This window comes from Stegodyphus dumicola, chromosome X1, assembly GCF_044657685.1.
Source record: "Stegodyphus dumicola isolate Sdum_Otavi_A_Nest chromosome X1, ASM4465768v1".
Lineage (NCBI taxonomy): Eukaryota > Metazoa > Arthropoda > Arachnida > Araneae > Eresidae > Stegodyphus > Stegodyphus dumicola.
Genome location: NC_140780.1, coordinates 94,481,699 through 94,507,930, shown reverse-complemented (window position 1 = coordinate 94,507,930; position 26,232 = coordinate 94,481,699). Strand labels below are relative to the sequence as shown.

Sequence of the window (26,232 nt, the reverse complement as noted above, 5' to 3'; positions counted from 1 at the left end):
ATATTTAGACGAGTCTAATGAGAGTGATGGAAGTTCTTGACTACTTTTTGTGTGTTATAAATAGGTTTTTCAACTTCATCTTAATTCAGAGGATTATCTGTTTAAAGGTAAATATTTTGATTTAAGAAATTATTCACTATTCTAAGTATTTTGTTTTTCCACTTTCGTTTTTTCACTTTCATTTTCAACACTTTTAAAAGAATAGAATTCTTTTTTAAGATTATTCTAAAATTTAACTAGGTTTTACACAATAATTATATTTATTTCCCTTTTTGCTTTACAAGAGTAAAAATTTTACTTTAATTTCATTCAATTAGTATGCTTTCTTTTTCTTTGACTAAAATAATAAAATTAAAATTTTCCTTGAAATATTTAAACGTTTCTCTTTTGGTTTCAAAAATTACATTTACACAAAAGATTTTAGTCTTTTGAGCGATTAATTTATTGCCAAAGTTTTTTAGTTTCGCCAATGAAACCAAGATGGCAAAAATGTACATATCATTCTGTATCGCCTCTCAAATTTAGACTAGAGTCTAATGAGAGTGAAGGGTGTTCTTAATTTCGTTTTGTATGTTCTAAATAGAGTTTTTCGACTACTACTTAATTCATTGGATTTTCTGTTTAAAGGTTAACATTTAAATTAAAAATTTTTCAATAAAGTATTTTGTTTTTTCCCTTTCATTTTCAATTCTTTTAGAGGGATAGAATTCTCTTTAATTAAGATTATTCTAAAGTTTCTAATTAGAATTTATTTTTTCCCTTGCTTTGGTGAAAGGCCAGACTTTTTGGGTGAACTATTATAATTATAATTTAAATACATTGAAATGGTTTATGGGCTAATTCTGGATACAGAAAAGCAAGTATTTTTGTAGAAGAGAGATTTCAATTAGTTTCAAAGTTCCTCCCCCCTAATGCAGTGACATAGAGATAGATTGAATTCCTATTCTGTTTATGTTCATTTTTCTTTAAATTTCATAATTTTTTAAGAGGGGATCGGCTTTAAATTTTTTTATTTTAACATTTTTAAATTTGTTGCATTAATATGAGTATTTGAAATTTATTAATTATGAATTTCAATTTCTGGTCTTTGTGAAATATTAGTTCTAAATTTCTTACTTTATGTCTTTAATGATAATTTTTCTGCAGCTTAATTCACGAAAATAACTAGGCATGTTTGTGTTTTGTTTTCAAAAGAATTGTTTTATATATATTAAATGTATATATATATATATACAGTCAAAAGTCGTTAATTCGGACCTCAAAGCTATAAATTTACTGCGCATGCGTCACATTGACCTTTATGGCTGCGAATATGCGTGTGCGCATGCCCAAAATACGTTTACGCATGCGCGTTTGATGTATAACGGACGGTATAAGCTAAGCTAAAATTATCTAATTCAGTTAATGTAGCAGATTGCATTGTTCCTTAATCTTCGAATTGGATCCAGCTTATTATTTTTTGCAGACTGTTAGAGCAATTTTATAAAAGTGAGCTTTAACTTTCGATTATGTCAAATAGAATTTCTGATATATATTTACTAATATGTAAAGGATCTACAAAGCGAAAGTATGTTTCGAAGTCCATTAAACAAAAAGTGGAATTGCTGCAAAAAATGGATAAAGGCATATGCTTTGTTTATCTAACCATTCCGAAATCAGCTAGTATGCATCAGTTTGAATTTATGAATTTCACGCTGCTCTGCGGCGGGGGGGGGGTGACGCCGCGGAGCACAATGAATTGGAAGTTGATCTGTCAGCACTATCCTTATCTTCAGGGCAGATTTTTTATTTTATTTGGCTTATAATTCCTTACTAAATGTAGTATTTCATCTCGATGTACTCCGTCTTTGATATGATTTAAATCAAATTCCTCGTCATTATAATTCGCTTCCGATAGCGAAGAAAGTAAAGTAAACAAATAAATATTAAGATTTTTTTTTTTTTTTTTTTTTTTTTTTGTAAATTTTAATACCCTTTAGATCATAATTGCTCTTTATTTCATAAATTACGGTTTCATTTTTTAATTTTATAATTTCTGCATGCCATCTTACCAGATTTAAACTGATGATCTATAATCCGGAATCGCCGAAGTCCCGACGAGTCCGGATTAACGACTTTTGACTGTATATATATATATGTTTGTGTGTGTGTAAGATATAATAAAATACAATGGCTGCTTTAAAAATAATTGGCTATCTTAAAAATAACTATTCTAGATTTGGTGCTCTCTTTGCCACTTATGTTGTCCTGTCCAAAATACTTGCATCGTCATTTCTCATTCTAACTGCCAGGTTTTAACTTTATGGTACAACTGTATTAACATCACGACCAGGAAAAAAAAAAAAAAAAAAAAAAAGGCTCAATACTTTGTTTTAGCTGCATGGTGTTTGTATTATCTTTTGCACAGCAAAATAGGAAACAACAAATTTATATGCTCTTGAAGATAGTTTAGATCAGTGCTCCGCAACCATTGTGCCGCGGCACACTGGTGTGCCATGAGTAGGATATAGGTGTGCCGCAATCAAATACATGTATTTGACATTTTGCAATTTTTTATCATGTATTTAATACACAATGACAATTTTTTTCCTTAATAATGTCTATTTTAAATGTTTTTATATATTTCACTGTTGTGTGGTTGTGTGTGTGATTGTAAGTGTGTCAGCATTTGAATTTTTTCGGCACTTCCTTGATAACTCGGAACTCAAAAATGTATAACTTTTTTTTAAACATAAATTTAAACGAAATATATTGGTTTCAGACCATTTTAATTAAAAATAATAGCTCTAAAACTGTTTTTTTAAAAATTTGAAATAAACCAATCAAATTGAAGAATTTTTGTATAAATCAATACATATATACATTAGCTTTTGGTGTGCCACGAAATTCCAGAAAGATTTTTTGTGCGTCGCAGGTGAGAAAAGGTTACGGAGCACTGGTTTAGATGGTGAAAATTTAGAAAATGACTGCATAAGAAAAGGAATGTGAAATTTGAGCATATCTAAATTTATTTCACTTCAGCAAAGTGCATGCAGTGGTTCGCAAAAAGAAAAAGAAAGTTAAATTTTAATGATATTGGACCTATTCCATGGCAAGAAGCCATATGTGACTTACATTAAGTCATAATAATTATGTGTTTTACATTAACATAGTTTACTAGTATGCTTCAGTAGTTTTAATGTAATGTCATAATGTGCACCTTACATAAAAGTGTAATAATTATATATTTTATATTAATATGGTCTGCTAGTATGCATCAGTAGTTGTTTTTATATATCATAATTTATTCATTTTTATTTTTCATCTTGCTTCAGTGCCAGCACTTTTTACTCGTGTAGTGGACAAGATTATTTTAATTCGTTTTATATTTTAGTACTTTTAAGGTGGTCTACTACAGCAGCATTACAATACTAAAAATTTGTTTACACGCAGAATCGCTAATTAAGAAACTATGTTGCGTGAAATTTGGCAGAAATATAAAGCAATAGGTCAATTTTGGAATCAAAATGTTAGAATCAGGTTTGGAATGAAATTTACTTAAATATTATATTTAAAAAAAATTAGTTTGAAATACGTAATTTTAATGTGTAGTTTGGAAAGCCATCAATAGATGGCGCTACGAGTTAAAATTTAGCATTGTAATCTTATTTCTGCAAAAATTCACGAAGTAATTGATTTTGATATCAGTTATAAATCATATTTTTTTCTAAATAATATTTAGAAGCGTTTCATATATTCCTTTATACACAGTTTTCACTAAACAGTGTCAGCGGAATGACGTTTACGGCAACCCTATTGCATTGCTATTCCGCACTCGGTTTGTTTACATTTATTTGTACTGTGGTCAGTTAGCAAAAAATATGCGAAAATATCAAGGACGACCGAAAAAACATCCTGGTGTTAATAAGAGATCCAGAATTCAGCGAAAGCGTCAAGCTCAAGAAAAAAATATGAAATTAAATTCCCGAGATGTGGAAGATTCCAAACAAGCGGATGTTTTCGAAACGTGAGAAATATTTTATTCTTTATATCGACTACCTTGTGTTTATGATTTCGTAGTAAGTTAATTCTGAAGTAAAATATGCGTATTTTTTTATTGAAGGTCAGAAATTTTTGATACAACTGCATCTGTGTCAAAGAAGAATCATTGCCCGGATGATTTTTTTTACAAAGTAAGGTATTTTTTTTTTTTTTTGTATGTGTATGTTTGTGTGTGTGTATGAGGGGATGCTAATAATTGTTCAATTCTGTTATAACAATTTATTCCTCCATTCACACTAAATTGTTGGGAAATATTGAAAGGGTAAATTCCAATTCACAAGGAATTGCTAAAATAACTGAATCTTTTCAAAAGTGTGAGCATGTTCTTGCAATCTAAATTGAATTCACCATCATTACATTCTATTATTGGAAATTTTATAATCATATGTTTGCTACGAAATGCTTTGTCAGTTACCTATGGTATATTTTTACAGGTGTATGCACATTTCATTCATGTGCTCGCTGTTCAACTTGCTTTTTTTTATTATGTCATTTACTTGGATGTTAAAACTTTCTTTTAGCGTTGGAACATTTTATAATCATTTAGTAAAATTTATATATAAATATATATTATTGCTTGTTTATTTATGGTTCTGTGTATTTGTCATGTATGCATGTTGTGAAGTGTAGTTTTTGAAAAATATGTCACAAATGGTAAATTCCACCAAAAGCTGAATTGAATTGATATTGGGATGCAGGTAATTAGAAAATATCTGCAGTGTATTTTGAGCGTAAACCATACTAGTGCCAAGAATGGGACCAATACGCTCAGGCTTGCTTAGCCTTTTTGCCATTGTCCAAATTGAATTATCTCTAGTAGAAAAGGAGTGAATGCTTTCTCTATATAACAATAAAATATCTGTCTGATAAAAAATCTACCAATAAGAAACTTTTCATATGTTATGTGACAGACTTTCTGCAAACAGAAGTCCTTAGCTCTGTTCTTGTACATGTTTTTTAATTGTGGTTCAGATGTGTACTTCTCATAGGAAGATTGTCTGAACATTTAAAAACTATATTCTGCTTTTAGGGGCCTAATATTTTAGGCCCCTAAAATTAATATTGAAATTTCTAAAATGTTGAAAAATATGTCATCTGGATTCCGTGCAAAAAATGTAATCCCTTTTTCATTTCTGCATTTGCAATTCCTGCATTTTCTTTATTCCTACATTTTTTAATTGGAAGGAATTTCATTCACAGAGCCCTCTAATTTATTCTTACAAATCATGTAGTAATGTACCATTTTAGATAGATATAAATAACACATTTTGTAATTTTTCTAAACTGCGGTTATACAGCATGATATAATAGCTACACAAGGTATGGCGAAACAGTATACAGCAATATCTGTCGCACTGTCTGAGATGGGTGGTAGTCATACATAGCTTAATGCTTAAATTTGTTATGTGTTATTTATTTACTCATGTTTTTTTTTTTTTTTTTTTTTTTTTTTTTTTTTAATTATGTTATAGCAGTTTATTTCTTTCATTCTTAGGTCTGGAAGTGAAAAATTTGACTTTTCTAAGCCAGAAGTTACAGCTAATGTTCCTAAGACAAACCAGGCTTTCTTGAGGTAAGTTGGTTTATTTCAAAAATAGATATTAGCTGTGCATGATATTGAAACTCTTACAGTTACTTAATTATGGTTAACTAATTATGTATTAATTTAGAAGTCAAGCAACCAAAATCAGCGTTATATTTTCAAATAGTGAATATTTCGAAATATGATGCTGATTTTTGTTGCTTGACTTCTAAATTAATACTTGGTCAGCGTGTTATTGTATCTTAATTAAACTATGTTTTTCTTTTATGGTGTTACATTATGTTGTTTACATACTGATAGCTATTAAAACTGTTAAATATAATATTGTAGCTATCAAAAAGAGGGGGATGAATTTGATTTGTACCAAATTTGGACGTTTTGCATGAAAGAACTTGAAAATAAAAGATTTTTTTAAAAATATATTCATTGAAATCAGTGGAATTTTCAGACGGGACACTGAAGCAAATGAAAATATTTTGGGGTTCGATTCTTTTGATGGGAGCCTCATCAATAAGCCTACTATCTTTTTTAAATATTGCATCTTTTTCATTGTTTTCATGATGTTTTATGTTCCCTTCATGAAAGAGATTTTTAATAATTTAAATTTTGTTAATAAAATATAACAAAATGAAATCTGTGATTATGTGGCTATTATTTTTTCCATATATATTTATTTGAGGAAAGCCAAAAATTTTATTATTTTACAGAATTTTTAAGAAAAATATAAGGATAAAATTTTTTAAATAATTCTGATTACTACCTTTGCTTTCCTCTCGTAATGTGCCTCAAGTTAGAGCAATTAGACAACAAATTTAAGTCATGTGATCTTTTTTCCCCCAAGTTTTTTTTAGGCTTAGGAGTATAAATTGCTTATCCCCACAAGACATTGCATCTTCTTAGTATGCCATCCTAAGGCTCTGTTCAGATGATGGTATAAATGTCATAGACGCATAATCATAAGGCATAAAATGTGGGAGTTCCATTCACACCTGCGAGAGAGTGTCTAAGCCATAGCCAATTAGAGAAGCTAAATTTGTGCATGCATGTATGTGTCTACAGCTTTCTCTCTCAATAAGTTTCATGTATATGCTCTGATTGGCCGACTCTTATATCAAGTCGGCACAAAGTTGAAAACTTCAATCTTAATGCCCAAACTAGTTTTGTGACATAGCAAGGTCTGACTACGAAGCGTTGTTAGTTGGGAATTATGACATTTATACAATGGCACAGACGCATATGCGCAGTCGTAAAGGTCTTGAGCACACGCGTGAACGCCTATGCACATGCGTCAACGCGGCGCATGCACAGAAAGATTTTAGCTTTGAGGTCTGGATTATAGATCATTCCGGATTATGGGTGTCCGAATTAACGACTTTTGACTGTATTTATCTTTTATAAGTGTCTTGTTTATTTTTTTGTTTACTGCATTTCTTCTGAATAACTATTGTATATTTGAGTTTTCTGGGTGAGAATAAGTATTTTTTAGCTTTATTGTATCAGTACAAACATTGAATTTGTAGAATTTTTGTTATAAACTACATATATTTTGTAAATATTGTTTAATAATAAAGAGTTTGGTGAGGTGAATAAACATATGAAGGCAGAATTATTCCAAATTAATCTGGCCAACATTAATTATTGAAAATTCTAACTTGAATTTGCCGTTTAGCCATTTGGCTTCTCAGTGACATCTCTGAAGACCTTTCTTTCCATTTATTGCTGTAAACTGCGCTTGCACTGAAGTATTGTGGTTTTACTCCTATGTAACATGAATGACAGCCATTTCTGTGAGGAAGATCTCAAAATCACTACTTCTGTTGAAAGACTGGAGTATAAAGGGTCTAACTTATTCTTATGTTGTGGTACTATGGTATAAATCAAGTGTGATGTGTATATTAGTTTTCTCTTAGGATATCCTCTGTGAAGATACTGCTTCTGCAAAAAAGGTAATTCTACTAACCTTTTCAATTATCCATCTGCTGTTTCAGATTGAAACCAATTTCCTGCATCTGATTGATGTTTTTTGATTTATTTCTCATGCAATTCTGATCTGACATCATCTTCTAAATATTAGTAGATATATATCTGCAGTAGTGATAATCAGCTGTGAGCACATAGTGCACCATCTGCAACTCATTTGGGTATAAACTATGCTAGTGATTATAATGTCCTTGCTTTTTCCCATATGCCATATATTGCATGAAATTTTGTTATATGAATCTAGCTTCCCCTGAGGAATTTCTGTGATCTTTCTAGTATGTATGGTCAAGAATTAGGCTTGTGATATACTGTCATGATTTTGCCCACATGTTCCCTGAATATACTACCATTTCCTTAGGAAGACTTCCAAGAAGAATACTGTTGTGGGTTCTAAGCCTAACTATGGTTTGGAACTATGTTTATAATTAATTATTGGGATTCTGCACATGTAATGTGGATGCAATTCTATTTCCATTTAGAAGATTTTCTTCAAAGGCAATGCTTTAGCTGTGAGATAATTCTGTTTTGGAAATAAAACTGATATTTATTTAGATCTGTGGTATTTATAAGGCAGTTTATCAATAGCAGGTAGCATCTTGCCTCTTTGCTTTGATCAGGGCCTGTGCAACCAGTGGTAGTCAAAATTTTTAGAATTTAGATAATAGTGCATAGCAAAATTTTATAATTTAGCAGAGGGCACTGAGCAGCAGAATTGAGAGGCAAAATATGTTCAGAACTTACGAAGACATCAGCCAGCAGAATTTAGGATATGCAGAGATTGCACTGAGTGGCAGTAGTGCCATATGTTACATTTGCTATCTGCATTATTAATTTGTGAAACAATTTCAGCTGTTTGAAAATGCATTTTTCTGTTAGAAATTTGTATTTCTTGTAATTTCTTTTTTTGGGGGGGGGTGTATGTGATGTACTCTGTTGTCGAGAATATGGTGTTAAAAATATTTTATCATTTTTTTTTTTTTTTTTTTTTTTTTTTTTTTTTTTTCAGGTGTAAATTTTGTGCATGATTTGGCTTTCATTGAGACGTCTCTGGGTAAGGAGTTACTAAGGAAGAGAAACTTACATGCAGGTTGAAGCATGCAGTGTCAAATGTATAAGGAATATAAAAGATGCTGTATATTAGTATAAGTTTGAATAACCATAATAAAAAAATTTCTTGAAAATTGTGTTTTTTCTGCGAGTTATTAAAATTGGAAATAATTAATTACAATATTTATGAAAATTTTCGAAAATAAAAATACAAGTAGTATTTAAAAAGTACTGCAAAACTCATTTTTAAGTAGAAAAATTATTCTCAGATGAAATCCTTTCGATTATGCAAAGGGACTATTTTAGTATTTGAAAGGTTCATTTGAACTCAACAACTGAAACTAACGTATCCGCAGTTCATTGATACCAACCATTTTGTTGGTATCAATGAACCCACTACTTTCTAAAAGCATTTCTATCAATTACTAAGAGCTAATGAACAGGTGTTGAATTCTCAAGATGAATGTTGCCGAAACAGAAAAAAGTTTACTTCAGAACATTTTGCAGTAGCTCAAACAAAGTTACGGACCTGATCTATACTGTAGTCAGGGAGAAATTATTCCCCTTCCTTTTCTTTCAAAAGCTGAGTTTCCACAACGCACAACGGGAGGCCGTTGCTAAAAGCTGTGGAACCAGCTTTATAGCTATTTTTAGCAACTTGTGAGCTGTTTTTCAGATAACACAGTAAATCTCGGGGAGGAGGGATTTGAAATCATGATCACTGCCGGTACGGCAGAATTTAGGTACAGCAAAATTGTAAAATTCAGCGAAGCATCAAGCAATAAAATTTTAGAATTTTGGGGGAAGGGCACTTGACAACAGAATTTATTGCATACAAAGTCAGCAAAATGCATAGCTCCGTACCTGATTCATGATACAGCAGTATTCATTACCAATAGCAAACTTGTTTGAGGATAAATTCGAAAAAATGTTTTCTAGTTGTTACCTAAAATCGGTAAACAATAATCTTTGAAAGATTATTCGATTATATCGCTACTAATACGGAAAAATTTGAATAGCAATCAGAAGCCGTATCTCTAGGGTCTTGACGTCACGATTTATTTTTATTTGTTCGAATATAATAGTTAGATCTCTCTTCCTACAAGTATGTATCTTCGTACGTATAAAGTATCAAAAATAATAAAAGTAATTAATAAATTTTCTCTAGTTGCCCTGAAAACTACATCTGAATATAAAGATAAGAAAGACATCAGTAAATTGCTGTTATTTGCTGATCATAATGGTAATCAACCGAACGTGATCACATATACCGTCTTCAAAACTTTGATTTTTATCAAGCTTCATATAAATACTAGGTTTTTGTTAGTCACGTAACTAGGCATCTTAAATTTAAGATGACAGATGAAATAACACTAGTTCTGAATTAGCTCACTCAGGAAGTAAAATTTTCTCCTTCCCGTCAATATAGCGTATTTATAGCTCCCAATTATGGCGATCACTAACTAAATATGTTATGGATTAGAAGCCTATTGCACTCCATAAGTTTTTCTTTATTTGCTTTATGTGCATGCATGCTTGGTTGAGGAAGAAATTAAAAAGCCCCCCTTTTTTTTTACTTAGATTATTTGAATGTATACGCCAGACATTTATTTGTTGAGCTGTAATTATAATTTGGAACGTGGTGCTAGAGCCGTTGGAGCCGAACCGAACGTCAGTTTGTTTAGAATTATAGAGTTTGATTACGCCAAAGCAGGTGAATTTGGAAAACACCAAAATCGGTCATGCATCCAACTCGTTCATCGAGGCTTGAACTCCGGATGAACTACCAGTGTTCGGCGGCTCGCTTGCTAGAATTTAGGGAGGAACTGATTGTTAGAATTGCGTTAGGCTCTTTGAATGTAGCAAAGCCACGAGGGTTACCTTATTAAGATGGCAGGCTTTCGTGGAGGAATTTTCTGAAGGCTTAGATTAGGTTATTATGGCAAAGCACAGTAGGATACCTTCATGTTGAACTTTCTTAGAGAAATTGGCTTCCCATACACGTTACACATGGAGAAAATTATGAAAACGTCTATGCAGCCGGCCCGTTAACCTTGATTCGAATCCAGGTCGGAACTACCAGTGTTCAGCGATTTAATTCCTCTACCGCGGGAGGGCCTAATTGTTGAAGGGAACTCGCTTGTATTCATGTTACACACTGTGAAATCAAACAATGCAACCAGCTGATTCGTCTGGCATCGAACACAAACCAGTTCGAACTTCCAGTATTCAGTAGTCTTAACCACTCGGCCACTGGTGGCGTGTGGGAGCCACAGATAATGTAGTGAGTAGCAAAAATCCCTAATAGTGGCCCTGGTTACTAGTAGGATTGTAAGTATATTGGTAGTCATGCAATCTACAGCAAGGAAATTTCGGAGCTTAATTGCAAAGTCAAATGCGACACTCCGATAAACGTGGTATATGTAGAGATGGAAAAATTTATTATTTAAAATACTTGTATTTATTAGTAAACATTTTATAAAATTTATTCTTATTTTAGCGTTTAAGAATTCTAAGAGAGTTATCTGAGTATTTTTTCTTCCTCTGGTAATCCAATAAAATTGAGTAAATTTATGTTCTGTAATATCTTTGCGTGTTATATGAATAGTTTTTTTTCGTTCAAAGTTAGACAAGTTTACACAAACAATACAGGTCGAAAAGGGAGCTGGTCTGCGCCCGGTGAGCCTGTCGGCAGCGTCGCAAAGCGTAATTTGACTAACGAAAAGATCATGCTTTGGATCTGGTGAGATTGCCGTGGTATTATCCATAAAAATGGTTGGTGTTGGTATATTTAATTATGGCAAAGCACACTAGGGCTATCTGCCTAAGGGGAGGGATGCCTTCGTGGAGGACTTTCTAAGGGAAACTGGCTCGTATACACGTTACTCAAAGGGAAAACCGCGAAAACGCCCATGCAGCCAGCCCGTTCGCGGGATTCGAACCTCGGACCGAACTACCAGTGTTCAGCGACTTTACCGCTCGGCCGCTGGTGGGCCCCATAAAAATGAATCTCTCCATTAGTCGCACTATGCATCACATAAACGTCAGCTTTGCCCCGCATGAGCTGACTCTAGCAGATAAGGTCAGACGTGTTCGAGCCTGTACTATTCTTCTCGAATATCAACGCAAAATTAAAGTTCTGGACCAGATAGTCACTTGTGTTGAAAAATAAATTTATTTTAACAACATAGGCCAAAAATTTAGTTGATCTGCGCCCGTGAGTCCGTCGGCAGCATCGTAAAGCGCAATATGACTAACAAAAAGATCATTCTTTTGTATTTGGTGGGATTGCCGTGGTATTAATCACAAATAGTATATGGAAAAAGGTAAAACCCTTGACAGTAAAGGATACAACGAGATGCTAGTGCATGTTGACGCTGCTATCAAGGAAAAGAGTCGAATTGAGTTCCGGCGCAGAAAGGTAACGTTCCATCAAGATAATACCATACGTGTCTGCATTCACCGGCTGGCATCTGTACGGACTCGAAAGGGATCTTTCACCACACCCACCATATAACCCCGACATCGCACGTTTGGACTTCTACCTTTTTTTCACACTTGCAGCTACATCTTGCTGGTCCTATCTTCACTTCTGCACAAGACATCGAAATGAGGTTGACCTGTGTTTGGACTCGGGCCACCAAGTTTCCGGGCCGAAGGTTTTGAAAAACTACCAAAACATTGGCAGAAAAGCATAGATTTTTGGTAGTGATTACTACCCGCACTAAAGGTACTGACTGTTTTTTTTTTTTTTTTCCTAACTTTATGAAGAACGTTCGTGTTTAAAATTTTCGTTACAACCATTAAATTCTGTAATTTATGAATTCCTTCCCACTTATGTATTTATCAGCTGTACTTTATGAACCTGATATTCCTACAATTATCAGCTGTACTCTATAAATCTGATATGTAGAAACGCAATTTGATTTTATGCATTTCAATATCAAGTGAAATCTTTAAACTAATCGTTCATTATAACACTTTATGTTGTTTTCATTCAAAGCTGAACTCAGATAATGTGCCGAGGTTGAACTACCAGTAATAGGCGACTTTAGCGCTCGCCCGCTAGAATTTAGAGAGGAACTGAGTGCTAGAATTGGGTTAGGCTCTTTGAATATAGCAAAGCCACGAGGTGGCAGATAGCAGATGCCTTCGTGGAGGAAGTTTCTGAAGGCTTAGTTTAGTTTATAGCAAAGCTCCCCATACACGTTACACACGGGGAAGATTATGAAAACGCCCATGTAGCCAGCCCGTTCGCCTTGATTCGAACCCAGGTCGGAACTACCAGTGTTCAGCGATTTAACCGCTTGGGCGCGGGTGAGCCTAATTGCTGAAGGAAACTGGCTCGTATTCATGTTGCACAACAGGAAAACAAACCATGCAGCCAGCTGGTTCGCCTGGGATCGAACCGAAACCAGGTCTAACTTCCAGTAATCAATATTCTTAACCACTCAGCCACTGGCGGCGCGTGGCAGAAGTAAGAGCCACAGATATTGTAGTGAGCAGCAAAAACCTCTAATACTGGCTTTGGTTACTAGTAGGATTATATATTGGTAATCATCCAATCTACAGCAATGAAATTTCGGAGCATAATTGTGAAGTTAAATACGACACTCCGATAAACGTGATAAAGATGGAAAATTTTTAAAAAAAGGAAACTTACTATGCAAATACATGTATTCATTAGCAAACATTTTATAAAATTTATTCTTAATTTAGCGTTTATGAATTCTCAGAGAATTATCTCATCGGAGTATTTTTTTCTCCTCTGGTAATCCAATATAATTGAATAAATTTATGTGCTGTTAATATCTTTGCCTGTTATGTACATAGTTTTTTTTTTTTTTTTTTCGTTCAGAGTTAGATAAAACTGAACGTACGTTACACTGAAATTACTTTGTCTAGAAAGTAAGCCGCTTGGATAGAAACAGATGTGGGGTTTCATTTTAGAAGACATGAGATCACTTTCTGTAAAGTAATGTTATAAAATTTTGAATTTGAAATAATCGTACTTCGTTTTTAGTAGCGCAAAATGATAAAGATTTAATGAGAATATAGCAAAGCATCTTTTTAGAAACGCTGTTATAATTTTGCTATTTTATTTTTTTATGGTAGGTCAAGGAAAAAGGCAGGCTGCTAAATACGGTAACAGCACATTGCTCTGTTTCATATATAGCGAATCCGCTCTGAAATGAGGCACGAAGCAGTAAAGTAGCTGAACACCAGTAGCTCGGTCCGACTGGCTGCGCTTTCGTGGTTTTACCCTGTGTAACATGTATAGGAGTCAATTGCCCTTAGAAAGTCTTCCACGAAGGCATCCTTTTCCTTAGGCAGATAGATCGTACCGGTGTTTATGTTATCAACAGTACTGGTTATTTTCAAAAATGATCATCCTAGAAAGGTGATTGCCAAAAAGTATTCACTTCGCTTATTTATACGTTATGCATGAATATACTCTTTTTAGTCAATCTAACACATATAAATTACTAATGCTTAAAACAAATTCAATTTTCAATATTCTGTTTCCTATTTGTTCCTGTTCAATGAAACAAATTCATTCACAGCAAATCCAAATGCCTCGCTACAGGAAGATGATAAACCAGCTCAGTACGTAATTACAGTTGCATCCGGAAGAGTACATATACATATAAATATATATATATATACGATATACAATATATATATATAAATATTATCGTTTTTTAGGATGTATCTATAATATGTATCATTTTACTTTAGTAAAATATAATATTCAATTTTGTAATTTAGGAATTTCTTCCCCCTTATCATGTATTATCAGCTTGTACTTTACCCCTTCAATTATCAGCTGTATTTTATAAACCTGAAACATAGAAACGCAATTTGATTTTATGCATTTCAGTGTCAAGTGAAATCTTGAAACTGATTGTTCATTATAACACTTTATGTAGTTTTCATTCAAAGCGGATCTCAGATAATGTGCCGTGTACTAGAAAAATTTGATAATGATTTATCCACTTTTGAAATAAAAAAATAATAGTTAGGAGTGTTATACGATTTTATAATACAAGTAAAAAATATATATAAAGCTTTGGAAAGTGCTAACACATATTTATGGAATATTATGGATATGGATAAGTAAATGGAATATTATGTGCATATGTATACACATATCATCAAGTATAAATTCATTTATATATAATTTTTATGTCGCGATGAAATTACCGAAATGCTTAAAAATCTAGTTATTTTTAAAAACTGTTTTCTTCCGCAGAATAACGGCAAATTATGAAACATTACGCAACATTGAAAAGCGTGATGAACAAATTTTGCGAAAAGAAATAGCGACTGCTGCACGTATCTCATAGATATCTTTCATTCAACACAAAAGTGAAAAAGTTCTATTCCTGTTCAAAACATACCCTGCAGTCTGAGTCACAGACGGAAGAAATGACAGCAGGCCCTTTTGTTCAACTGAGGGGATGTGTTTAAGTGTTTTATGGCTTACTCACTTTCTCGCCAAACGAGTACAAAGAAAGGGAAGCGTCGTTCCCATAGTAACCGGGCTGTAGGTAGTCTTACAGATTTGAGTCTTTAGCGCTCAACGTTCGTAGCGCCATCTGTTATTAAAAATCGACATGAGAAAGGGGTATTAAACGCTCTTAATTGCATTCACTAATGTAATTAAAGGATATAATTAATATTATGAAAAATTTTCTGCTTAATGCCTTTACTAATATATATATATATATATATATATATATATATACACACAGTGTAATTAATTTGAACTTTTATGTACATAAATTATATCTTAGTAATTCCTACTCAGCAAAATGTTCAAATAATTTTCATTGTGTGATAAAATAACTTAATTATGATATGTAAACTTTTCCTTTTGTTTTAACGTATTCTCTGTATTCCAATACATTCCTATTTAGCTTGAATATTTCCTAATTCTTAATAATTTTTTAAAATCTCCAGTATATTCTTAGCTTAATTATACATACAAACATGTATAAAAAACTTAATCATTTTATTTAATTTTATCTGTTAATGACAGCAATGAAATTTGCTGCAGTTTTGTTGCTAAAAAAAGGAAATATTAGATAAGGAATGAAAACACTATTATATTCTTGTTCAATAGAATTTTATTTTGAAAATTTAAATTCATAAATTAAGTCTTGTATTAGTAAATTATTTCTTAAATTATTTAGTAAAATAAATAAAATGTTTAGATACAAAATTATGGCAGTAGTAAAATTGCTAAATTATAATAGATGGCAATTGTCATGTAAATCCTAACTAAGTTAATAAGTTCTTATGGCAAAGAAGCTGAAAGTTATCTTTGTAAAGGGCAGTGTAAAATAAATTAAAAAACAAGGTTTAACAGATTTGTTTTATTGAATATGGTAAATCTTGCAAGAACTATATACCTCTGTGATGCCTTCCTGGTATTTTCTAATAGAAACTGGATAATGTTTGTTATACTTGGGAAAATCAAATATGCAGCCACCCTGTTTGCCAGGATATGAGTCTAGCAAATATGAGTGGCTAATGAGACAAAATTTTGAATTTCACATGATCCATAAACATAGAGAAAGAAACACTATATGATTTTTATATTATGGCATAAACATAAATTTGCTAATTTCATGGATGATTTTTTAATATATATTGATTTAAAAAACTACCATTACAGTTAACCATATTCCTGCAAACTGGGCATAACAGCAAAAGAGTCATCGGAAAACTGGCGGAGTACATAATACTCCCACTTGGGTACAAATCCAGTAGATCCTGCCTCATTTTTAAATAGCTTTGCTTTTTTCCTTTCCTTCTGGAAGTAAGTTCTCGGATTCTGGAATTTTGTCATCACAGGCTCTGTAAAATAGAAACATACACCAGCTGCCTAATAATCATTTTTATAAGGTGTAATTTATACAAATACATTTGTAGACAGTGATCTATTTATAATTGGGAGATCAATTTATGTTAACATAAATAAAATTTAAAATATAATTGAGGGTTAAATAAAATTAAAATATGATTAAAAATAATTTAATTGAAATTTCAAGGAAACTGCAGTAGTTTAAAACATCTATATCTAGGCATATAAGTACAATATTCTAGAGCGTTATTTTTCGCGACCGACAAATGGCACTGCATGCTGCCTGGGAGAACTGTTTTTCTGAAAATAAAACACAGCTAATGCTGCCATGACAAAATTAAGAGATAACATGAAAAGAAGATGTGTGTACATTCCAAAGATAAAAGGGCTTTTTTTTTTTTTTTTCTCTATTTTCCTTTATTGTGACAGTTTTCTTGTAAATACTCATGTTCCTGTTGTCCATTTTAATAGTGTATAGAAATCATTAATATCTCCATTAAATGTTTGGTTTAAAATATCAATTGGATTGGTAGATTATTTCCCCATAGACATTAAATTTTTCAGCCATTTATGAAGTAAATTATCAGAAGTCAGGCGAGACTAGAAGTCAAGGCCTATATATAATGGAGGCTCATGCCATGATGAGCTTAGGTTAACGAATGAATGACGATGATCATGACTTGGGGATGAGTAAGTTTGTTTCGAACTAGTTATTTGCATATTGTTTCTTGTAAGAATAGTGAACTATTGTATTGTTAATCAAAATGACTACTTTAAATTCTATTCTTAGAATTGCTGATTCTTTTTAAGAACTGATAACGATGATGAGTTATCCAAAAACGAAAGTGTTCGCAATTCTGATAAGGACGATGATATTAATTTTGCTAAGCCAGAATCACCTAACATAAATAATTCAGATCAAAACATTATGATTAATAGTAATATTCCGTGACATTTTAGGGACTCAGAATTCAATGGAACTGATACACATCCAGTTGAGTTATTCATTTGCGATTTAGAAGAATGATTTAAATTATTTCAGTATCCAAATTACAAAAGATTGTGTTTGCTAAAAAAATGTGTACTGGTTCTGCTGAAGTATTTAGTCGGTCTTTGAAAGGTGTCATGTCATGGGGCAAGTTAAAAAAAAGTCTTTTATCTGAATTCTAAAATAAATAGTGCATAACTTAGTAATTTGTTACAGACACGACATTTAAAACCTGGTGAATCCCTTTCTGAGTATTTAATTGAAATGCAAAAAATAGCCAGTCGTAGTTCTATTGATGATTCATCCATTCTTGATTATTTAAGTAATGGTATATGTGATCCAAGTAGCAACAAAATTATTTTGTGTTGGTGTAAAACTATTTCTGAATTTAAAGAATAATTAAAAATATATGAGAAAATTCGCGCTGCAGATACAAACCCTAAGGGTCATTCAAGTACTAACACACAAAATACAGTATGTGCTATTCTTAATAGGAGTAAAGTACCAAGGTGTTGTAATTGTGGGATGTTGTTGTTACATATGGCTGTATTGGAAAGATCAATCCAAACATATAAAACAGCTCATGTATATAAACAATGATATATAATAAAAAGAGAACAAACATTTAAAGTAAGAATCAGAATAAATGAACATGGAAACAAAAGTAAAAAGTTAAAAATTTAAACGACAAAAAAAAAAAAAAAAAAAAAAAAAAAAAAAGGAACATAAGAGATGTAGTCTTTACATGCAGTCCCTCGCAGTGTACATAAGAAGATAGGTTCTTTTGAACTTAAGCCATGAAATCTACAGTTAACGAGAACTGGCAATGGGAAAATTACGCCTATAGTGAGATTTGAAGGTGAATTTGAAATTGATGGCTTTTCATTTAGATTAAATATTTCACTATCGCAAAAAACAAAATGTTTTTGCAAGCTATCATTGGTACCGATAATTATAAGGCAAGGACAAATGTAAAAATAATCGAAGTTAAAAACATTGCGCCCAGGAAACTATTTGATGTGCATTCGTGATATTTTATAATGACGAGGAAATCGACTTAAATCACATTAAAGACGAGGTACATCGAGATGAAATACTACAATTGTTAAAGAATTATAAGCCAAACAAAATAAAAACATCTGCCCTGAAAATGAAACTAGTTTTGACTGACAAACTTCCGATTCATTCTGCGTCGAAACTCCCCCACCACCACCCACAGAGCAACGTTTAAATTCATGGAGGTAGGAAGTAAGGTTAATCTTTGGATTATGGTAACTTGGCGATTTTTTGGCGAAAATTTGGCGACCAACTCTGCTACAGCAACCCTCTATTTTTTTTGCCGCCATTTTGTCTTCACGAAGTAAACACATGTTTCTTTTCTTTTTATTTACTGAACACTTTTTCCAACAATCTGCTATCCGAATTACACTTATGCTAGAAATTTTATGGAACAAAACTGCTTAATCATTACAAATATTAACTGCAAAATTGGGAAAAAGTGCAGAATCGCAAACTCCTTGCCGCGTTTTTCAAAATCGCACATACACATAAACCATGTACACGTCGACTTATTTTTACTTAAAAAAACATCCCAGAATTGCACAAAAATGGCATTGCACACACTCTTAACTTTATCCATCTACACTGCTATTTTCTCATAAATTACAAAAATTTGCACGAAAATGCAGGAAAATTTTTTGAATCTTTAAACTCGGTAAAAAGCACATATACGAAATTACCTGATCGCAAAAAAGTATATACCCTTTCCAAGGATGAACATTTCCACGTATACAATAAATAAAATGTCCAAAAACTTTTACCTCTAAATTATCTATTATATTATAAATGTCACCAACGAATTTATACCGCAAACATTACAAATGGTTACAAATAATTAGTGTCAAATATTTAAATTATTTCCATGCACGTTTACTTCAACTGAAACGTATACCAAATTGCTACAAACATAAAATTCACAAAAAACTATCATTTAATTAAAATATAACTAAACCATGTACACGTTGATGTATTTTTACTTAAAAAAACATCCCAGAATTGCACAAAAATGGCATTGCGCACACTCTTCACTATATCCATGTACACTGCTTTTTTCTCATAAATTAGAAAAATTTCACGAAAATGCATGAAAATTTTGTGAATCTTTAAATCCGATAAAAAGGACATATATGAAATTACCTGATCGCGAAAAAGTACCCTTTCCAAGGATGAACATTTGCACATATAAAATAAATAAAATATCCAAAAACTTTTACCTCTAAATTATCTATTATAAACGTCACCAACAAATTCATAACGCAAACATTAAAAATAGTTGCAAATACTTAGTGTCAAATACTTAAATTATTGCCATGCACGTTTACTTCCACTGAAACGTATACCAAATTCCTACAAACATATAATTCACAAAATAACTATCATTTAATTAAAATATAATTAAATTAAAAAACACTACTTAAAATATAAATAAGCACATACATTAAATTAATAAAAATTAGCTTACAATCCTAATTACTTTAAACTAAATCATTGCTAATAACAATTTTCCAATAATACCATATTACTTTATTTACTCCTTACATTTAGAACAATGCATAAAAATAATATCCTGAAATAATTAAAAATACTAACTTACCTAATCTTCTTCAGAATCTTGATTACGTGGCGGATAAACTTTTCTTATTTCCTCCGCTAAATAAAAAGCAATCGTATGTGCGCCTGTTTCAGGATCTTTAAAATCATACTTATGGTTCACAGCAAGATGTTGAAAACCTTCATCCTCCAAACAGACTTAATAAAACTTAATAAGCAATCTTTACTTCTATCTCGCACAACCTTAAAAAAACACTTATTACTACCCCTTTCAATCCCACTAAATACCCATTTTGAATTCACTTTAGATAGGGCCATGGGATCCAAAAATTAACCAACACTGTTTCACACAACACAGAATAAAGCTAAATACAAAATTTCCAGATTTCCCCCCTTTTCCGATTAAAGAACTGTAATTCATCCATTAATGTCACATGACATATCTCATGATCTCTCATTTCCCTCACACAAAATTATGCGTAATCGGAACTGAGTACTTCTCACATTATTACCAATGTCCTAGGTAGTAACCTTTATCGCCTCCAAAATGTCGCCAAACTACCTGTTACCATATTCCAAAGATTAGCCGGAAGTAAGATGAAGTGGCCCTAACCGGTTTCCCCCATACCCTGCTCTGAAGCACTGGCGATCCCTACGTGGTGACCAAAACATGTATCATCAAGTTCAATGGGTTTTGACACGATCGGATGTAAATATTTTGTAATTACGTCGTAAATATACATACAAATGTATATATTTTCTTTTTCTACAGTACTTCAGAGTCCTAAGTATATGAAAAGAATATATTTGTAAACAATATTTCATTCTGAACGGAATTAAATGCTATACTTTTCACAGAACAGTTTGCTCAGAATGGTTTAATTTGAATGAAATATTTTCACAAGTTTTCGTTAATTACATTAGAAAAAAATTTTAAGATAATTCGATTTTATTTGGTTAAGGATTAAAAAAATTAAGATCAAAGTTTATTGTATTATTAATATTAAAATTATGCATTATTTCTTTTCTGTTTATGGAGCTTCTTCCTAAAATACTTTCTCAAATATGACATATTTTAGCTTCTGAGGCAACTTTTGAGGAATCTTCTGAGGAAAACTACAAGTCAATTTATAATTAATGATCTAAGACACAATAACACGCCGATTAAATACTAATTCAGAAGTCAAACAACAAAAATTAGCGTTAATTTACAAAATTTTCACAGGACTAGTTTCGATGGTTTTACCGAACCATCATCTTCAGCTGCAAAACCGCAAATGAGCAAGATAGGAAATAATGTTTAGATAAGATAAGAAAGCCTGGACAAGAATAAGCAAGTGGCGCCATCTGTTGGCGAAACCAGAACTAAAACATAATTTCTCTAAAAGCCGAAGGCAAATTTGGATTGGAATTAGGATCGTTAACTAGAACAGAAAGATTTTTATGAATGTGAAATGCCTCTAGAAAATCCAGTTCTCCAATGGAAGATGTTTTTTGAATAATTTTGGCAGCAGAAAAATTGAAAGTGTGATTTTCGGACCAACAATGTTGAGCAACAGAAGACTTCTGTGTTTCCTTTTTTCTAACATATGCCTCATGTTCTTTGACGCATTCCGGATATGAATTCCTGGGGTATTTATAGGATTCCTTGCCAGTGCGGTTTAATTTACATTGGCCAAACTAAGAGAGCCTTAAAATTTCGCGTCAAAGAACATGAGGCATATGTTAGAAAAAAGGAAACACAGAAGTCTTCTGTTGCTCAACATTGTTGGTCCGAAAATCACACTTTCAATTTTTCTGCTGCCAAAATTATTCAAAAAACATCTTCCATTGGAGAACTGGATTTTCTAGAGGCATTTCACATTCATAAAAATCTTTCTGTTCTAGTTAACGATCCTAATTCCAATCCAAATTTGCCTTCGGCTTTTAGAGAAATTATGTTTTAGTTCTGGTTTCGCCAACAGATGGCGCCACTTGCTTATTCTTGTCCAGGCTTTCTTATCTTATCTAAACATTATTTCCTATCTTGCTCATTTGCGGTTTTGCAGCTGAAGATGATGGTTCGGTAAAACCATCGAAACTAGTCCTGTGAAAATTTTGTAAATTAACGCTGATTTTTGTTGTTTGACTTCTGAATTAGTAATTAATGATCTATTCGGTCTATTTCAAATTAGAGCACCTAATATTTTGAAAGCGAAATACTTTAAATAGTACTTAACTTTCTCTGAATATTCTGAAAGGAAATAAAATAAGGATTTTTTTTTAAAGTATTATTTAAAACTTGTAACTGAGTTATAAATTGTAAGGGGAATAATTCTTTTAATTATACTTATTAGATTTTTTTTACCCATAATTTCAACAGTACGTATTCCAAAACTCTTCTTTAATACTTTTTTAGTACGCATCTCATAGAATTTGCTTTAAATTACCTTTTAACAGATTGCTTTCCAGTACGAACAATTCTTGCTTAAATAGTTTTATAACGTATTTGTCAACAATATTTGAATTTATGTTTACAATTTAATGCTTAGTTCATTATATAGTATCTGCTTATAGAGTCGGGAAAAAGTCTGTATAAGTAGACTTTTTCCCGACTTCACAAATTTCTGCCAATTTGACTACAAGACTATTATTTTAAAGATGTGAGCTATTTCAAGAACAATGAAGATGGTGTCTAAGTGTCAAACGTATTAAGGAAGACGCATTTAGAAGGCGTATTCACATGGTGTTTGAGAGACACATTTAGAAGAAGCAGTGGCGTAGCTAGGATTCCAGCACCCGTGGACAACTGAAGAATTTGCGCCTCTTTCTGTGTGCCGAGAATGGAAAACATTTCATTTAAAAATTTCGTAGATCAGTTTGGCGCCACCTGGGGACAGAAGTCCACCCTTGCCCCACCCCAGCTACGCCACTGAGAAGATGTATCCTGAAGATGTTTAGATGATGTATTCAGATGATGCTTAAGAAGATGGATTCAGATGGACTTATCCAGATGACGTCGAAGAATAGATAATCTGACGAAGTAAAGTTCAAAATTCAGTGAAACTTAAAAATCCTACTTTTTCTCCCTCTTTTCCAGCATGCGAGGGCACATATGCCGTCAGAATGGTCGAGTGTATATAGGATGTCATTTTTTGAGACTGACAGATAGCGCTGCATGTTGTCTGGGAGAACTCTGTTTTTATGGGGGAAGGGGGTTGTAAGCAGATTAAACCGCCATGACAAAGAAGAGCTAACTAACGAAAAGACGGTGTGTATACGTTCAAAGATGAAATGCCTTTTTTTTTTTTTTTTTTCTGTTTTTCTTTACTGTGATAGTTTTCTTGTAATATTCGTGTTCTTGTCCTCCATTTTCATAGTGTATAGAAATCATTAAAATCTCCATTAAATGTTCAGTTTAAAACATTGGATTAGTCGATCATTCCCCCATCATTTTAGCATTAAATTCTTCAGCCATTTATGAAGTAAGTTATCAGAATTCCAAGTGAGAATAGTAAGTATCTGGCCTAAAATATGCACATATATAATTACACCCATATAAAATTACATGTACATGCATTTATATTTTATCAATACATATGTATGTTTGCGTATGTTTGCGTATGTTTCTATTCATTATATGTATCTAAGTATGTGCACGTCTTATCTCATGTATAAACTCCCATAAATATGTAAGTTTGTATGTATATATATATATATGTAAGATAAAAAATATATAAATCAAAATTTGCGTCATTTCTAGATCAATCCATCTCACATGGCTTGCGTAATGTTATGACGTAACTAATTTGAAACGTAAACTTACAATTTTGAGAACCGAAACTTTTCTAAACTAAACTAAAACCTTCCTCTTGGCAAGCTTCCATACTGGATAAATGCGCCACTTATAAGCTAAGTTATGTGCTGTTTGGATGCTATAACCCTCGCTCTTTTCCTATTGCAGCTAGTATTCACAAATGTAAATGCTTTGGAAAGGCACAATTAGAGTGCCAAGTAAGCTGTGGCTACAAATGTAAATTCAAATAAAAATGGAATTAAAACCATCTTGACTGCCAAACTTCTTAGATATTACTAACTCAACATATTAGCATATTATGCAATCAGAATTATTCCTCTTTAATATGGATCTACGATCTATCCTATCTAGGTATTATGCATCAACACTGCTCCGTCCTTTCCTTGTTTTCATTATACAAGTATATATATATGCAAGTTTATATGTATATATATATGGTCATACAGATATAAGCACAACTCATATTACATTGGTTGAAAACGAACAATTTACTATTCTTTCGAAAGGGAGGGAAAAAATCGCATGTCTTTCTTTCCCTAGTAAACCAGATAGAAAAATTGTCTGAAACAGTTATTTGTGTCAAACAGATTGGTGTCAGATGGGGACCTTATGCAGATGCTAGACAGTGTTGGCCTTGGATTCCTTAAAAAGTACTTGTATTTGAATAAAAATCTGCTTAGCAAAGTTTTCATGAGCGAGATCAATCGAAAAGACATTACATTACATTTTGCAATCTGTGTCCTCCAGAAAACAACATATGAGATGGTGTTGTTTGTAATGTCAGTGGAACTAAAATATCTGGGCCTAGATATTATTCATGTAGGAATTTATTTTAAGTATAAATAATTCCAAATGTACTTTTATCTGGAGAGGGTCTGGTACCTACAACATTCTGTCACATCCTGAAAGATATTGTTTCTATGGTGTCAATTTACTTATTATGAGGGTCATAAGAAACAGCCTTACTGTGCTCCATATTTGTAAGAGAAATTCTGTAATCATGCAGTGATATATAGATAATGTTGTGCTTCCCCAAATAAGGCTTCTGAGTTTGCTTTGTGTTTAAAGATTTTGCTTATGGATAACATTGACTCATAGAGCTGTTATGGGTGGATGAAAACCTTGGTAGATGTACTGCAGGATATTGTTTGAATACATTAGGCACTATATACTCTCCTGAGTTTATTGTTGTTGAACATCTCTTAGATGCTCTGAATCATATAAATGGGCTCATGCCAGTTCGTTTCATGGAGCCTCCAGAAAGTCAGATCTGCCCTTTTACAAGAATGGCACATCCCATTGGATTTAATTGATGATTTAATTCATAGTATGGAAACATGAACTGAAATATGTCTATCCACTGAAGGTGTGGTGTATTTGATAATGGCAAAATATTCAAGGGCTATTCTGCTAAGAGGAGGGAGGACTTTCTAAGGAAAACTGGCTCATATACACGCTAACATGGTGAAAACTACGACAATGCACTTGCAGCCAACCCCATTCGCGAGATTCGAACTCGCGACCGAACTACCAGTGTTTTGCGACTTTACCGCTCGGCCGCTGGTGGGCTATGCACTGAAAGAGAAATGCAGTTTGCTATTTTTTTTAAAGTTTTGTATATAGAGCAACAATACTCTATATGCATTCAAATTATAAACAATCTATGTCTATGAAAGTTTATATGCCATTTTCCCATATTCCTCCTCTATAACAAAAGTTTAATTTGATTTTAATAATTTTCATATTTTGAATATCAGTGAATTGAATAGTTATTTTGTTTTTTTTAGCATTTTTGCAATCTCTTATATTAAAAATACAGTATATAAATGCAAGTGCACATGTTCTGAATCAGAAAGTATTTTATTTGGATATCAAAATATTACAGCAAGGGTACTGATATTTTAGCATTTATTTTCTTCTATTAATATAGCTCGAAAGGTGATTTCTACACTTATTGATTAGAAAAAAAGTAAGAGGCTAAAAGATAAGTTTCATAGAAAGTAGGTTACAAGTAATTCTAAATTTATATTCTCTTCGAAGTTCTAGCACTTTTCTTTCCAAATTTTCCTGAAAGATGAAAAGAGCCAGGGAGATCACTTTTGAAAAATCATATTTTTGTGAGATATGTATTTGTGAAATAGTTAAGTATTTAATTGTATCTAGATGGTGCATCCCAAGATATTTGATTCATATATACATACTATGAAATCTTACAATACCAAATATTTATAGAACCTTGCGGTACCATAAATCACAAAATTTATTACATTATTATTTAAATTACTGTTTTATATATGTGTTTCATATTTATAAATAAATTATGATAAAAAATGTGTTTATAAAGCATATTTTAATGT

At 32.2% G+C, this 26,232-nt stretch overlaps 1 protein-coding gene and 1 long non-coding RNA gene across 10 annotated transcripts in view; both read left to right on the top strand.

Moving 5' to 3' along the window:
• Positions 1–26,232, top strand: part of LOC118187421 (uncharacterized) — a 136,432-nt gene that overhangs the window by 25,083 nt on the left and 85,117 nt on the right. The gene's annotated exons all lie outside the window — the stretch shown is intronic.
• Positions 318–8,739, top strand: LOC146993219 (uncharacterized). The gene is made up of 4 exons (XR_015038438.1): positions 318–4,006; positions 4,103–4,172; positions 5,537–5,614; positions 8,571–8,739. It is a non-coding gene; the product is annotated as an uncharacterized LOC146993219 (long non-coding RNA).